We start from the raw sequence: 15,294 nt of genomic DNA, 5'->3' as shown, positions 1-15,294 counted from the left end.
AACAAATAACAGGTGTTGGTGAGGATGTGGAGAATAGGGAACCCTTATGCAGTGTTGGTGGGATTGCAAATTGGCACAGCCACTATGGAAAATAGTATGGAGATTCTTCAAAAAATTAAAAATAGAACTACCTATGACCCAGCAATTCCACTCCTTGGTATTTATCCAAAGAAATCCAAAACACATATTTGAAAAAATATGTCACCCTTATGTTTATTGTAGCACTATTCACAATAGCCAAGATATGGAAACTGAAATGAACATCAATAGATGACCAGATAAAGAATTTGTGGTACATTTATACACGGCGTATTACTCTGCTACAAAAAATGAAATCTTACCATTTACAATATTCTCTAGGATGGACCTAAAGACTATTATGCTAAGTGAAATAAGTCAGACTGAGAAAGACAAATACCATATGTTCTCACTTATATGTGTAATCTGAAGAACAGAATAAATGAACAAACAAAACATAAATAGATTCAGAGATATGGACTAAAAAACAGATGGTTGCTAGGTGGGAGTGGGGGTTGGGGGATGGGGAGAAGGTGAAGGGATTAGAAAGTACAAATTGGTAGTCACAAAATAGTCATGGGGATATGAAATACAGTATGGGGAATATAATCAATAATGTTATAAAGGTCATGTAGGGTGTCAGATAGGCACTGGACTCACAGGGGGATCACTTTATAGATTGTATGGGTGCCTGACCACTGCACTGCACATATGAAGCTGAGGTAGAACAATATTGAAAGTCAACTATAATTATATATATTTTCTAGGGATATAAAGTACAACATAGGGAATATAGTCAATGGTATTGTAATAGCTATATATGACGTCAGAGGGGTAGTAGCCTAGGCAGGGAGGTTATCACTTTGTGAGGGGTGTAAATGTCTAATCATTACATTGTTTTGTACACCTGAAACTAACATAATTTAAAAAAAGAAAGAAAGAAAAAAGATACTCACAAAAAAGGACTTCCAGAACTGCTTCCGAAAGTGGCAGGAATAATGGAATAAGTGTGTTCGAAGTGAGGAGAAGTATTTTGAGGCAAAGATTTTAATGGCAATGTGTCTTTTACTGTAATATATTTTTTTAATTTTTTATAAAAAACATTTTTTTATAAAAAATATTAAAACACACAAAGGAGTTCTGGTTTTTGTTTTCTCTTTCTCTTTTCCGTTTTTCTCAATGGTTCTAGAATGGGCCTGTGACTTCTTTGACTAATAGAATATGACAGGAATGGCACTGGACTATCTTTCCACCCAGCCTTTAAGAGATACGGTAGCTTCTGCCTCTTCTCTTAAAAGGCTCATTTTGGAAGCCCTGACCTGTTGTTAACAAATCTAACTACCCACTAGAGAGACCAAGTGCATAGATTGTGTGGAAAGGGAAAAAACCTGAAAGTACATGGGACAGAAGCCAAGCACTCCTAGCATGCCAACTGAAACCAGCCTTTCAGTCCTACTCTCCCAAGACACCAGCCATGTGAGGGAGCCATCTTGAATATTCCAGTCCACTTCAGCCCCCAGAGGGCTGCAGTCCCAGTTGGTAACATATGGAATAGAAGATACACCTGGGTAAGCTCAGTCAACCTTCAGAATCACAAGAGGTCATAAAATGGTTATTGCTTTAGGCAACTAAATTTTAGCGTAGTTTTGTTTGTTTTTTTATGCAGCAAAAAATAACCAGTATGGACGTATATTCACTCAGACTTACAACTATTTCAATCATTCAATATTTTATTAAGCATTTATTAAGGACCCTCATGGTAGCCTCCTTGCTGCTCATTTTTGTCTAGCTGGAAAAGAAACATCAAATATATAAGAATATAACAGCACATCTATCTTATGTGCAACTGGAGTGAGGTGTGTGGTAGGATGAGAGGAGTTTGGACCCAGGCATGAAAGTCAAGGCAGTGTGGATTAAACTAAGATCAAAAGAGGTAGTAGGCAATAACTCTACGTGGAACAAGCAATTACCTGTGTGAAATCATTACAGTAGTACAGAGCATGGCACACTGAGCCTGGCACACAGGACAAGGTTATTGTGGCTGGGGTTCAGCATCCTAGAAGATAAGTGGTCAGGTGAGGCCACAGTCAAAGACTGAGGCCAGAGCTAACTTAAGAAACGTCAACAATGACCATCTTATTGGTCTTGCCTTTCCACCACCTAGTACATTTCCTAACACACAGTAGATGTTTGATAAATGCTAAGTGCTTCCAGGACAGAATGAAAGGAGACAGGGGGTGGGGAAGTTAGTTGTTCTTTGCTGTTGCACACCCTTAAACAGGATTTGTTCTCATTCAGTGGTTCTCAAATTTTGCTGCACATTAAAATAACACGGGATTTCAAAAAATGCCCTTCCCCAAGCTGGACTGCACACCTAACGACCTAGAATCCCTTGAGTAGGACTCAGACATCTCAGGTGATTCCAATGTGCAGTTAAGTTTGAGGAGTTATGTTCCCATCAGTTCGTGCTCCTATATGGTAAAGTAGGGAACTGTGCTCCCTGACTAGTTTTCTACATTGATCCTGTAGTTTTAAAGACAACCAAATTAATCTAGGTCCTAATGCAACCAGACATTGGTGAGAAATGGGGAACAAAAGACCAGAACTTAGTATCACTGGATATTATAGAAAATATAATTTGAAAAATATGTCTCCATGCCTGTGTGATAATGAATTATTTAAGTAGACTGTCGTGGTTATTTACTGAAACACTCACTCAGTGAAATATATTGAATAAATATGCCAGAAAAAAATGAACAAATCTGGTTGAATAACTATTATATCATGGACTGATTAATGAAAAAAATATTTTTGATCATAGGTCTCAGCACCAGTCCAGCATAAAAGTGTAATTAGTGTTCCAACTGATGGCTGTGTTGGTGCTGATATATTACCAATGCTAATTCAATTACTAAATCAGTAATAACTGTGGAAAATACCACAAAAGGACACACCATTTCCAATAGTTTATAAAAGACAGTTTTGAGGTATATGCTAAGGAAACTTGTTTATTTTTCTCACTCCTGACTGTTGCCTATTCTGAAGTGTTCTATGAAAAGTCATTCTGCATAACTTTACTAACTTCATGAGGAACTTGAATATAAAATATTCTCAGTGTTTTTCTCTTTTTTCATTCTGTAATTGAATAGTATATATAGATATATAGTTTGGTGCTTTGAAAACATAAAAATGTCTATCATTCAAAAAAACTACACAACTTTATGATGAATATACCTGTGGTATCAGTCACCTTAGACTGAAGCTGTGTGTTCTAATAAAGAGCAATTTTCATAGAAGGAATTTGCTGATTTCTTAGAACCCTAGTGCCCACAGCAAGACAGGTCCTTAACGTTAGCTGGTAGAGTATACTTTCATATTTTCTTTAATCCAGAAAGCCATGTTTCCTTCACGGTTGCATTATATGGAATTAACTATTTAACAGTCTCCAGCTGAGTTTCATATCTGTGAAAATTTAACCCTGAAGTTGTGTCCAACTCCTTACTACTGATTAGATGCCGGTCTGCACTTCTCCCCTCTGTGTGTCATGAATTGAAAAACACTGATGACATCGATTGCCTGCAGTATCAGCACCTTTGCAGTTTACTCTCCTTTACCTGGTATCTTGGTGCTGTTCCCCTTCTCTGCAAAAACATTTCCCAGCATGCCACACGATCATCATATTAACCTCCTAGCAAAGACACTTTCTGTGTCTTTCTATGTAGACTAGGTGTTGACATGCATTGTTAATTAATCTTCATGACAAATCTGTGGATGGGCTTGATTGTTCTGATTCTTAAAAAATGAAACATGAACACACAGAGATTCTTAGTGACTTGCAGAAATTCCCCGAGCCAGAAAACAACAAAAATATGAAGAGACAAACTCCCAACCATTAAGTCCAATTTTGTTTAATTACATTCCAAATGGAGGAGATCTGATTTTACTTAAGGCGATAATTGCAACCAACATTCCTTTTAATGGGTTAAATACTTGTTTGAAAGTCTCCATCACTTGAAATGATGCTATTAAATCCAGTTCTAATTTCTACATGTTTACAGTCTTTATCGTAAAAAAAGGACTTGAAACACTTTTAACCAAAAATGAACTCTCTCCTTATCTTGCTATTCCATCGCTGCTTTATGGTGTTTTTTTTTTTCCTCTGTAAATTTTCTTTATCAAGATTTTTATTTGACATTGTTAACTCTCTGAAAATACAGACTCAGAAGTAAGGCATGCCAAATTCAAGTTTCATTATACCCTGCCTGGATGACTTTAGCCATACTCCCTAACCTCTTAGTGCCGCAATTTTCTCATTTGTAAAATAGTGTTAAAAATAGAGCCCAGAACCATGTTTACTGAAGACAAGTAGCTAAAAACAGCTAGACAAGATAATGCATATAGAAAACTTAGTAGTGTTCCACAATAATTATGATAATAATAATTAATAATAATTGGAGGAATTGATCCTTTTTATTATTGGCTTAGGGTAAATTTGTTTAACCGAACCAGAAATGTGCATTAAAGCAGTTAATGAGATAATACATGATGGCAAATAATACATGATGACAAATAATCAAACCCCTGAATCCATGACCTCTATGATTCCAGGCCCCACATTCAGCCTACAGCATCTTTTCCTAACATATCATTACTGGCTCACAAACAAGTTGCCCTTTGTCTAACTTGTCCCCACCTCAGATCCACATACTGCCCCACTGCCTAACAAAACTTTTTAGAACATATGTTTTGTTTGTATTACAAACTCTGTAGAATTGAATCAACTACCATATAAATTATACCCTCCCTATAAAATATTTCATTACACTGTTTTTTTGGCAATATGTTGGCTTTTGTTTATGTTTGTGTTTGTTTGCTTACAAATTTGAACTTGTTATCCTTTCTTCTCATAACATTATGCTGATGCTAACTCATCTCCCATTTGATTCCACTTAGCCAACTTACATAAACCTCTTATTTTACAATATATCTTTCGTTAACTTTCTACCTCTCCTGTCAATGTCGATGTTCCCTCCGACATACATCATTATACCCTCTGCTTGTCCTTTCATTCTACACATCACACTTTTATTACAAGTTGAATGTTTCTCTTCCTCACCAGTCTGTAAGCTCCATTGGGGCAAAGCCAAATTTTGTTCTAGTTATCATGATTTCCTCAAAATCCAGCAAAATGTCCATCACTGAATAGAAACCCTATACATGAATTTATGAATGAACAAATAAACAAATAGATAAAAAATGACCACTGAAGGTATTAAAGATAATTTATATTTTATATTTTGCAGACCTCTCAGAAAAATTCTAATACTGCCCAAAGAGTTACTTCCTGGAAGAGATCCAGAAGGAGAGGCAAGAAGGGGAACTGGTACTGTAGCCTGAGAACTTCCCTTGCACGGAGCTCTTAGAATCACTCAGTTGTGGATTATTGTCCTGGCAGTGACTACTATTGTACGTAATTAGGGTGGAGACCTCTGGGGCCAATACATCTCATGGGAAAGTAATCTCTTAGCCTAAACAGTTTATATTCTACGATATGTGACCGTCTTGGTGTACACTTGTGACACGAATATGATCAGTGTCTCTTCTGGATTCATGATAAGTACATTAATATGAAACAAGACTAACCTGATTTCCCTGTTCTTATATGTGAGTACATTCTTAGGGATTGCACATTTCGGGGTGTAGCTCAACACTACAAATAAAAGAAAAATGAAAGGAAAAATAAGAAGCAACCGAATTATAACTATGACTGTAGTAAATGTATTAATCATATTTGTAAAAGGGGCTTACACTTTCTAAGTATATACTATGGGTTATTCATTTTGCTAAATGCTTATTTAATTTTCACAGAGTCCTTATAAATGGTGTTTTATTATTTTCCCCACTGTACAGATAAGTTAACAGGTTAGAAGGATTAAGATACTGCCAGTGAAACAGATCATTACATATGGCTAACAGGGACAAAACTGAGATCGCTTTGCTTGGACATAAGTTCAAGACTTTAGTGTTGTTTGGGGATAATGGCTCCAGGCCCAGATTCTAGTTATTCAGGACATGTACTATCATTTCTGGCAAAAAAGTTACTTCCTTTGCTTCATCTCCTTGGAAGCCTGCAGACAAGTTAATTGGATGCAATCTTATACTGACTTCTTTTCCAAAAGTAGGTTCTGTCAGGATCTATGATATACACTCCAAATTGAACACCATTTTATACAACAATAAGAACACGAGTATGTTTACAAATAACTGTCTAAAATCAAGCAAAAAAAAAAAAGCACCTTGTCTCCACAAACCCACAGAGAACAGTTACATCCATCTAGATATAAGCACTTTAATGCAAAAGACAATAGTTCTGTCTTTAAAAGTATCCCTAGACACATCATCTTTTAAATGACTGTCAATATTCCTGGTATCTTGTAGCTTTAATGCTGCACTTAGGCTCTACGCCATTGAATAGAAGTAGAGATCAAATCATTATAATTACCTCATTGTGGTTTTGATTTGCATTTCTCTAATAGCTAGTGAAGTTGAGCATTTTTTTCACATATCTGTTAGCCATTTGTTTGTCTTCTTAGGAGAAGTGTCTGTTCAGTTCTTCAGTTCATTTTTTAATTGGGTTGTTGTGGTTTTTTGTTGTTGAGTTGCATAAGTTCTTTCTATATTTTGGATATTAGCCCCTTATCAGACGCATTTGCAAATATCTTTTCCCATTCAATTGGAGATACCACTTTACTCCTGTTAAAATGGCTATTATCAACAAGAGAAATAATAACAAGTGTTGGAGAGGCTTGGAGAAAAAGGAACCTTCAGACACTGTTGGTGAGAATGTAAATTGGTACACCTGCTATGGAAATCATTATGGAGGTTTCTCAAAAAATCAAGACTAGAATTACCACATGATCCAGCAATCTCTCTTCTGGGTATCTATCCCCAAAATCTGAAAACATTTATCCATAAACATATATGTACTGCTAGGTTCACTTCAGGATTACTCATGGTGCCCAAGACCTGGAAACAACCAGTGTCCTTCAACAGATGATTGGAAAAAGTAGCTGTGCTACAATATATACAATGGAATACTACTCAGACATAAGAAAAGATGAAATACTGTCATTTGTGACAATATGGATGGGTCTTGAGATTATCATGCTAAGCCAAATAAGATAGAAATAAATCAAGAACCATATGATTTAACTCATATGTGGGATATAAAATGGAAAGCAACAAACGAGTAAGACAAAGGAAAACTCATAGACACAGAAAACAGTTTAGTGGTTACCAAAGGGTAAGAGGGGAGGAGGGTGGTAGAAGAAGGAAAAGAGGGTCAAATATATGGTGATGGAAGGAGAACCAACTCTGGGCGGTGAACACACAATGTGATACATAGATGATGTATTATAGAAATGTACATAAGAAACGTGTATAATTTTATTCACCAAAGTGACACCAACAAATTTAATTTAAATTTTTTTAAATTCTTACATAGGAAAAAAATAATTATAATTATTGTTTTTGTTTGCTTTCTTTCAATAAAAGCAAACTAAAAAACCTAACCAAAAATCATAACACTATTTTAACTACAATGCAAGGGGATCTAATATTTTTAAAAACACTACACTTGGTTTTGGTTAATAGGAATTTCTGAAACCTTGACTGTTAATACATTTTTCCAAGATTTAAAAGAATTGCTTGAGTCACTTTTATTGGTGAACCTCAAAACATGTAAGAACAACATTCAGTGTTTGCAAAGAAAAAATAGTCACAATCAGGCTATATTGGGAGAACTTCCTTTGAAGGACATGAATACAATAGGTCAGTCTAAACCAGAATCTTTCCAAGAGTAAAATGTCGGTTGGGAGGTCATGTCCATTTCAGTACTGGCATGGAGGCTTTTAGGAAGCTAGGTTGATTTCATGGATCCTGAGAAAGCATTACGTCTTCAATTCAAAAGTTGCACCAAAGTGATATTTATGTTACTTGATGTTTTTCTCCTTTTTCACATTTGAAAAATACTTAACATATACTAAGAAATTAGTAACTGCTTTAAATAGTTCATTTCATTTTAACTCTCCCAAAGGGGATTAAACAACTTGTCTAGAAACAGTGGTGGGTAAAGGATTTAAGCTGTGTTCCTATGACCGCATGTCCCCTGGTCTTAAGAGCTATACTCTTCTGTGTCCCAGAGAAGATATAGGAGGTCCAGAAAGAAGTACTATATCTTTTAGCATTGTTAAGTCCAAATTACAAAGGAACAGTCATATGAACAGAAGTGATTTTAAAACTGACCTGAGACCAGACTGTTACCCGTTGTTCACTCATTTCTTACTATAATGAACATCTATTACCTGGCATGTATTCCCTCAAGAATCAGGGCCATCATGACATGCTGACATATACCATTCCCCAACAGAAATAGGCAAAATACCAATCAGAGTAGTGACCTTTCCTTTGGATGTAAGGATGTGTCTGATGGAAGAAAAGCTGGATCCAAACTTGTTGGGTCCAAAACAGAAGCAGATCTTACCCGATTTTCAGAATATGGATAGTCTCAGTGCTGTTCGGTTACTCAGAGAAGAGTTGTAAAAAATAAGTTGGAACACTGAACGAGCATGTGCAAAAGTGACATGAACATCGCAAAGATTCACTTAAGACAAGAATGTTTTAAGAAACTTACCTACATCAATTGAATGATGAAAACCATGGAGTGTGTTTTGTTGGAAAAGGGCTGTACCTCAGGGACACAATGACCAAACAGATGGTAGACCTTCAGTGAAGCTATGAATTTGATTCCTGATGGACTCAGTGCTATAATATAATTAATTACATATAATTAATATAGTTATAGTTATACTTATATTATAACTATAATATAATTATATTATATTACATTATATAATGTGTTACAATTAATATAATAATATAATATAATATAATATAATAATATAATATAATACTGGATCTTATATCAATTGTTGCTCCCAAAGACGCATTAGAGCTAATGGTCCGGCTAGTTCTCATTTTCGGGGAAACACCGTAAGCAGAAAATATTAGATTCCTAAACAGAAAAAAAGAAAATAGGAAAAATCCACATAAATGAATACAAACTGTACATACAATTATATTAAGGAGAACAAAACTAATCCAAAGTTATATTTAAATCATCCCTTTTAAATGGTCTAAGAAACATTTATCTTCAGCAGGGAATGAGAGAAAGGTTGTTTAACTTCATAGCTTGTTCAATTCAGTTCCTCTTTCCAGAAACATTTACTATGGGAGAGAGGTTAATAAGCTTCCCTGGTGGTAGTCAGGGCACACACAGTAGAGAGGAGGAAGAATGTATTCTTATTTCCATCCCATCCTTTTTTCTTCTCACGTTAATGCAACATGCCAAGAGCTCCTATTATAGTAATTTACCATAATATGTATGGTGAGATGACCCTGACACCAAACAAAACAATGAATGTGTCTATTTCTCAAACAATTTAAAACAGACCCTGAAACACTTTCTTCAGAAATGGCCCATTAGATTGTCTACATAGCCTGGTGACTAGTGGAACACTTAAGGAACAATGCTACCTGTATTTATATATTTCTGGACAGCTGACAGTATAAACTCATTTTATGGGATTGTTAAAACAGCTGCAGGAAAAAGATAAAGACATTTTATCATTTTAATTTGCTATCACCTAAACATAACAGCAGTGTAACAAAATTGCCTGGGATTATTGAAAATAATCTGTCATCAGAATTGATGGTATTTACCAAAGCAGTTCCACTAGCAAACTTCAGTCTGTTCTTGGGTTTGACAAATACACATCTAGTTCAAGCCACGTGAAAATGCCCTTAGTTCCATCTGTACTAATAAATAATAATAACATTAAATGCAACAAAACTAATTTGGGGCAAAATATATTATTCTTCTGAAAAAGAATAATTATCCTGGAAAGGTGGATTAGAAGAAAGTCTATGCAGACCATCTGATTTTATAGAAGAACCATTTAAAACCACATTTATACCTAGGTTTTACAAGCATCTTAATTCTTATTCACCAAATAACAAAACAAAAACTCTGTTTATGTAATTTTTATCATTTGTTACAGCCAACAACCTGGTAAACTCAATAGAGAAATTTATTCCCAGAGCCTTATTAGCATTTTCAAGCCAGATCATTTTTATGTTGAATTTCATACCAAATAAATAGCATAAGTGGTCAGAGACAGACTATCAGCCACGATGGCAACATAAAAATAGGATGACCCCATTAAGGGCTCACACTGGGTATGGGACGGGGAGGTTACTACTAGTGTGTCTTTTCCCTTATGTGGGGAAGCAAGTGTGCTGACATATACCTAAGGACTTGAGACACACAAGCTCTATTTTGTAGCCATTTGAGAAGCTGTAGCTCTCTTGTAAGAACTGCCCACCCCTCTTCCATGGCTGAATTATTGCTTCTTCCTTGTAATACCACTAGCATTTACTATTTGTACAACTCAGTTAAACATAGATCGCAATTTGTTTCCATAGTCATAGAACTGAGAAAGATCTTGGAGACAGGACAAGCTATTAATAACATTGTTGGGTGTTATGTGTCAGGCACGGCTCACTGACAGGGATCTCATATGGCGGGAAAGCTGGGAAATAAGAACATTTCCTTTGACTCCAAAACCTTTCTAAAATCTCTTCAGAATTATATTGTTGTTTGTGTCAACAAAACACAAACAGATAGGTTTGTAAGTAATCTGAAATCAGGGATAAGGTTTTCCCTATTTCTGTGTACCCAGAACTACACACTCAACTGTGCTTATACAAAGCGTCCCTCCAGTAGAGAGTTAGCTGTCAAGAAAACAGTTTACAACTAAAAGAAACATAGCTACAAAGTAGTACTACGGAAATTTGACTTTGTAGCAGTTCAGACTTTAAAGGATATTCAAAATCATTTCATTCAACTCTCTTATTTTAAGTTAGAATTTATTGTAATCAAAGTAATACAAGTACATAGTTTAAATAAGCCAAGTTATAAATGTTTATAACAAAATATACATTCTTCCCCTCCCTTCCATCCAGTGGATCTCAACTGGGGATAATGTTTCCACCCAGGAGTCATTAGGCAATGTCCAAAGACATTTTTGCTTGTCACTGTTTCGAGGGAGGAAGTTGGAGTCCAGGGATGCTGCTAAGTATCCTAACACCACAGGCACGTGACAGTTTCTCACAACAAATTTCAAAGAGCGCCAAGGTTGAGAGACCCTGCCACAGACCCCTCCATAGAAGCAATTACTTTTCACTTGTTAAGTTGTTTTTTGGTGACTTTCAGACATCTCCACTTTCACACATGTCGAAATAATATGCATGCCCTGCTATCTTTTGTACCACAATTCAGCACACTACTATTGCTTCTAAATTATGAATCGATAATTGAGTTCTCTTTTACTAATTTTCTCTGCTTTTCCACATCCTCCTGAAACAGGTATATTCAAACTGTTGTTTAAATTACACACACACACACACACACACACACACACACACACACACACACGAGGTCTGACAATTAAGTTTGTGAAACTCATCCTACATACCTCATTGCTGAATATCACTACAGTCACCTCTAAAATACTCTCCCCTTGGGAAACTATGCACCAATGCCAGCACCTAGTCCACCCTTCAAAACAATTTTGGAACTCTTTTTCTGGAATGGCCATCAGAGCTTTCATCATATTACCCTTGATGTCCTGAATGTCATCAAAATGTCTTCCTTTCAGTATTTCCTTTATCTTCGGGTAAAGAAAGAAGTCATTGGGGGCCAGATCAGGTGAGTAGGGAGGGTGTTCCAATACAGTTATTTGTTTTCTGCCTAAAAACTCCCTCACAGACAGTGTCGTGTGAGCTGGTGCATTGTCGTGATGCAAGAGCCGTGAATTGTTGGTAAAAAGGTCAGATCGTCTAACTTTTTCACACAGCCTTTTCAGCACTTCCAAATAGTAAACTTGGTTAACTGTTTGTCCAGTTGGTACAAATTCATAATGAACAATCCCTCTGATATCAAAAAAGGTTATCAACATGGTTGCAAAAAGTTTTCAAACTTAATTGTCCAACCTTGTGTGTGTGTGTGTGTGTGTGTGTGAGTGTGTGTGTCCTATACAACTATTGTTCACAACCTAGCATTGCTTTAATTTCTTATTTGATTTAATATTTTATTTTTTCATCATTAATGTTTCTTTGTACCATGGATAACATGTTGTCTTGATTACTATCCTTATAATAAGCCTAACTTTATAATAACTCTTAAAATCAGATAGCGTTAGTTCTCTAACTTTGTTCTTTCTCAAGACTGCCTTGACTATTTAGTTGTTTTGATTTTCTTATCATTTCTTACATATTTTAGAATAAGCTTAGCAATTTCTGCCCCCTCAAAAAAAAATCTACTGGGATTTTGACAGGAATTTTATTGCATGTATTGATCAATTTAGAGAGAACTGACATCTTAACTTGGGGTCTTCACACCCATGAACACAATGGATCTCATTTGGGGTTTCTTAATTTCTCTCAGTACTGCTTTGTAATTTTCAGTGTACAAGTTTCTCATATCTTTTGGCTGATTTATTCTTATGTATTTCATATGTGCTATCTGTACTCTTTTGTTGCTGAGTATAGAAATATAATTAATTTTGCACACTGATCACCCATCCTGCAACACTGCTAAACATACTTACTAGCTTTTTCTTTTTAAGTCCATGAGATTTCCTACATAGAACATCATGTCTTCTGCAAATAAGGACTTTTTTACTTCTTCCTTTCCATTCTATCTGTCTGTCTGTCTATCTATCTATCTATCTATCTATCTATCTATCTATCTATCTATCTATCTTTCTATCTATCTATCATCTACCTTGCCTATTTCACAGGCTAGACCCTCCAATCCAATGTGGAAGTAGCAAGAGTAGACCCTCCTTGATTTGCTCCTGATCTTAAGGTGAAAGCATTCAGTCTTTCACCACTAATTATGAAGTAAGCTGTAATTTTGTTTGTTTTCAAGATGTTATTTTTCAGTTTAAAGAGCATCCCTTATTTGCCTAGTTTTCTGAGTGGTTTAGTCAGAAATGAATCTTGTCAAATGTTTTTCTGTATTTTCTGTGATGATCATATGTTGATTTTTTAGTTTTATGATAATAAATTATATTGATTAATTTTGAGATGTGAAACCAACTTTGCATTCCTATGATAAATCTCACTTGGTCATAATGCATTATCCTTTATATTTGTTGTATTTATTATTAGACTTGACTTACTAAAATATTTTCAGAATTTTTTTTGCATCTAGGTTTATGAGGGGAATTGGCCTATATATTTATTTTCTTATAATCTCTTTTTCTCATTTTGGTACCTAGGTAATGCTGGTCTCATTGAGTAATCTGGGAAGTGTACCCTCCTCTTCAATTGGTATTATTTCTTCTTTAAATGTCTGGTAGAATTCACCAGTGAATATATCTGAGCCTAGTGCTTTCTCTCTGTGGGGATCTTTATCTACAAATTCAATTTATTTTATAGATATAGGGCTCTCAAGGTATGATGAATGAGCTTTGGCCTTCTCTCTCTTTCAAGGAATTTCACCTAGGTTGCTTCCTCAGATTCTCATCTCAGTATCCCCTACTCAGGCAATCTGTGAAGCGCCTTCTGGGTTCTCTCTTCCTGAGCCATAGCCTAGAGCTTTCTCAATATAGTAAACTTGGGCAATTGTAAGACAATGTGCATTGACCTTCATTGTCTGATCTCCAGTGTCATGAAAACTGTTCATTCACATGTTTTTATCTGCTTTTCTTTAGTGCAGGTTAATATAGTCCTTGTTACTCCATCTTGCCTAGAAGGAAAGGTCTCGATTAAATTGAAATACATCAAAAATAAAGTATTGATTGATTGATGTATTTAGGAATTCATACCATGATTATATGTGATAAAGCAAGTTAAGAACAGAATACAGATTGTAGACATACAAATATTTACTTAAAAATTATTTTAGTTTTTTTCTACATGTTTGATAATTTTCATAATAGAATATTAGATAAAATTTATCAAGTGAGGCTAATAAGAATTACATTAATCCTATAAATTAACTGATAAGAATTACTATTTATTCTCCCTACTAAGATGCATATTTCTTTATCCTAATCTTAATAAGGTCTGTTATTTAAATTTGAAAAAAATTATGTTAGCAAAGAAGTTTTTTCTTCTATTTATTTTTATTTTATTCTGAACTTTGATATTCTTTACAATAATATTTATTTGTCTAGTTTTCAGATTTTAACTGAGTTTCACTAGAGTTCCAAAAATTACTGTAATGAATCTCATTAACATTGGGAAATTTAATTATTTTATTTCCAAACGGAGGGCTCATTTTTAGTTATTTGACTCTGAACATGGGTCTGGTCTCCTTGGAAAGAGATTAAACTTTCTGAGATTGTTGGCATTTAACAGTTTTATGCAAGGATTAAGTGACTGAATTTTATTGAATGTGAATGCCTGTAGCCTTGCATTGTACATGAGTTACCATGAGGCAAGCAACATGTCCTTGAAGTCAGACTTTGTACACTGAAGATGTTAGACAGAGCATTGATTTGTAATCATATTTCATAGTATCCTTATCATAGAATGTGTTTTCTAGTGGCAAGATGGATGTGTGGTTTGGATTTTCAGTAAGACTAACCTACATCCATAAGATATAACCTCTGCATACATATGAATTTTGAGGCAAGTCAATGGTGAACAAATAATATTTGTAACATCAAAGTTCTTGAATATTTTTTTAGATGTGAGAAAGCTGCTTTTGTATATTTTTGGAACTTGAGGGCTGGTTAATTCCTCATACAAAATGTAATTAAAGATGGCAATAAATATCAGAGGTGCCAAAAACAAATGTACACATTTTAAGAGATGCTATGTATTACTTTTTGAAGTTGAATTGAATTATGGTAGCAATGTGTAGTATGACATTCGCTCAAAAGATGGCATTGATCAAATGAATGCTAGCATCATCCATTGCATTCCAATTTTAATACAGTTTTTTCCTTTACTAAAACGTGTATACATTTTTTGGCACCCTCTGTATAGTGTTGTATGAAAGTTGGTTATCAATTCAACAGTTAAGTTAAAAGTTAAGTTTGCAAAGCTTACATTAATGGTACCAACATTTGACCAACACTCTAAACTAGAAAATTTGAGCAGTCTTTCTCTCATTTAGTCACCAAATTCTGTAGGCTATAATTC

The sequence above is a fragment of the Rhinolophus hipposideros genome (assembly GCF_964194185.1).
Source record: "Rhinolophus hipposideros genome assembly, chromosome: 11".
Taxonomy (NCBI): Eukaryota; Metazoa; Chordata; class Mammalia; order Chiroptera; family Rhinolophidae; genus Rhinolophus; species Rhinolophus hipposideros.
This window is presented reverse-complemented; position numbering follows the sequence as displayed.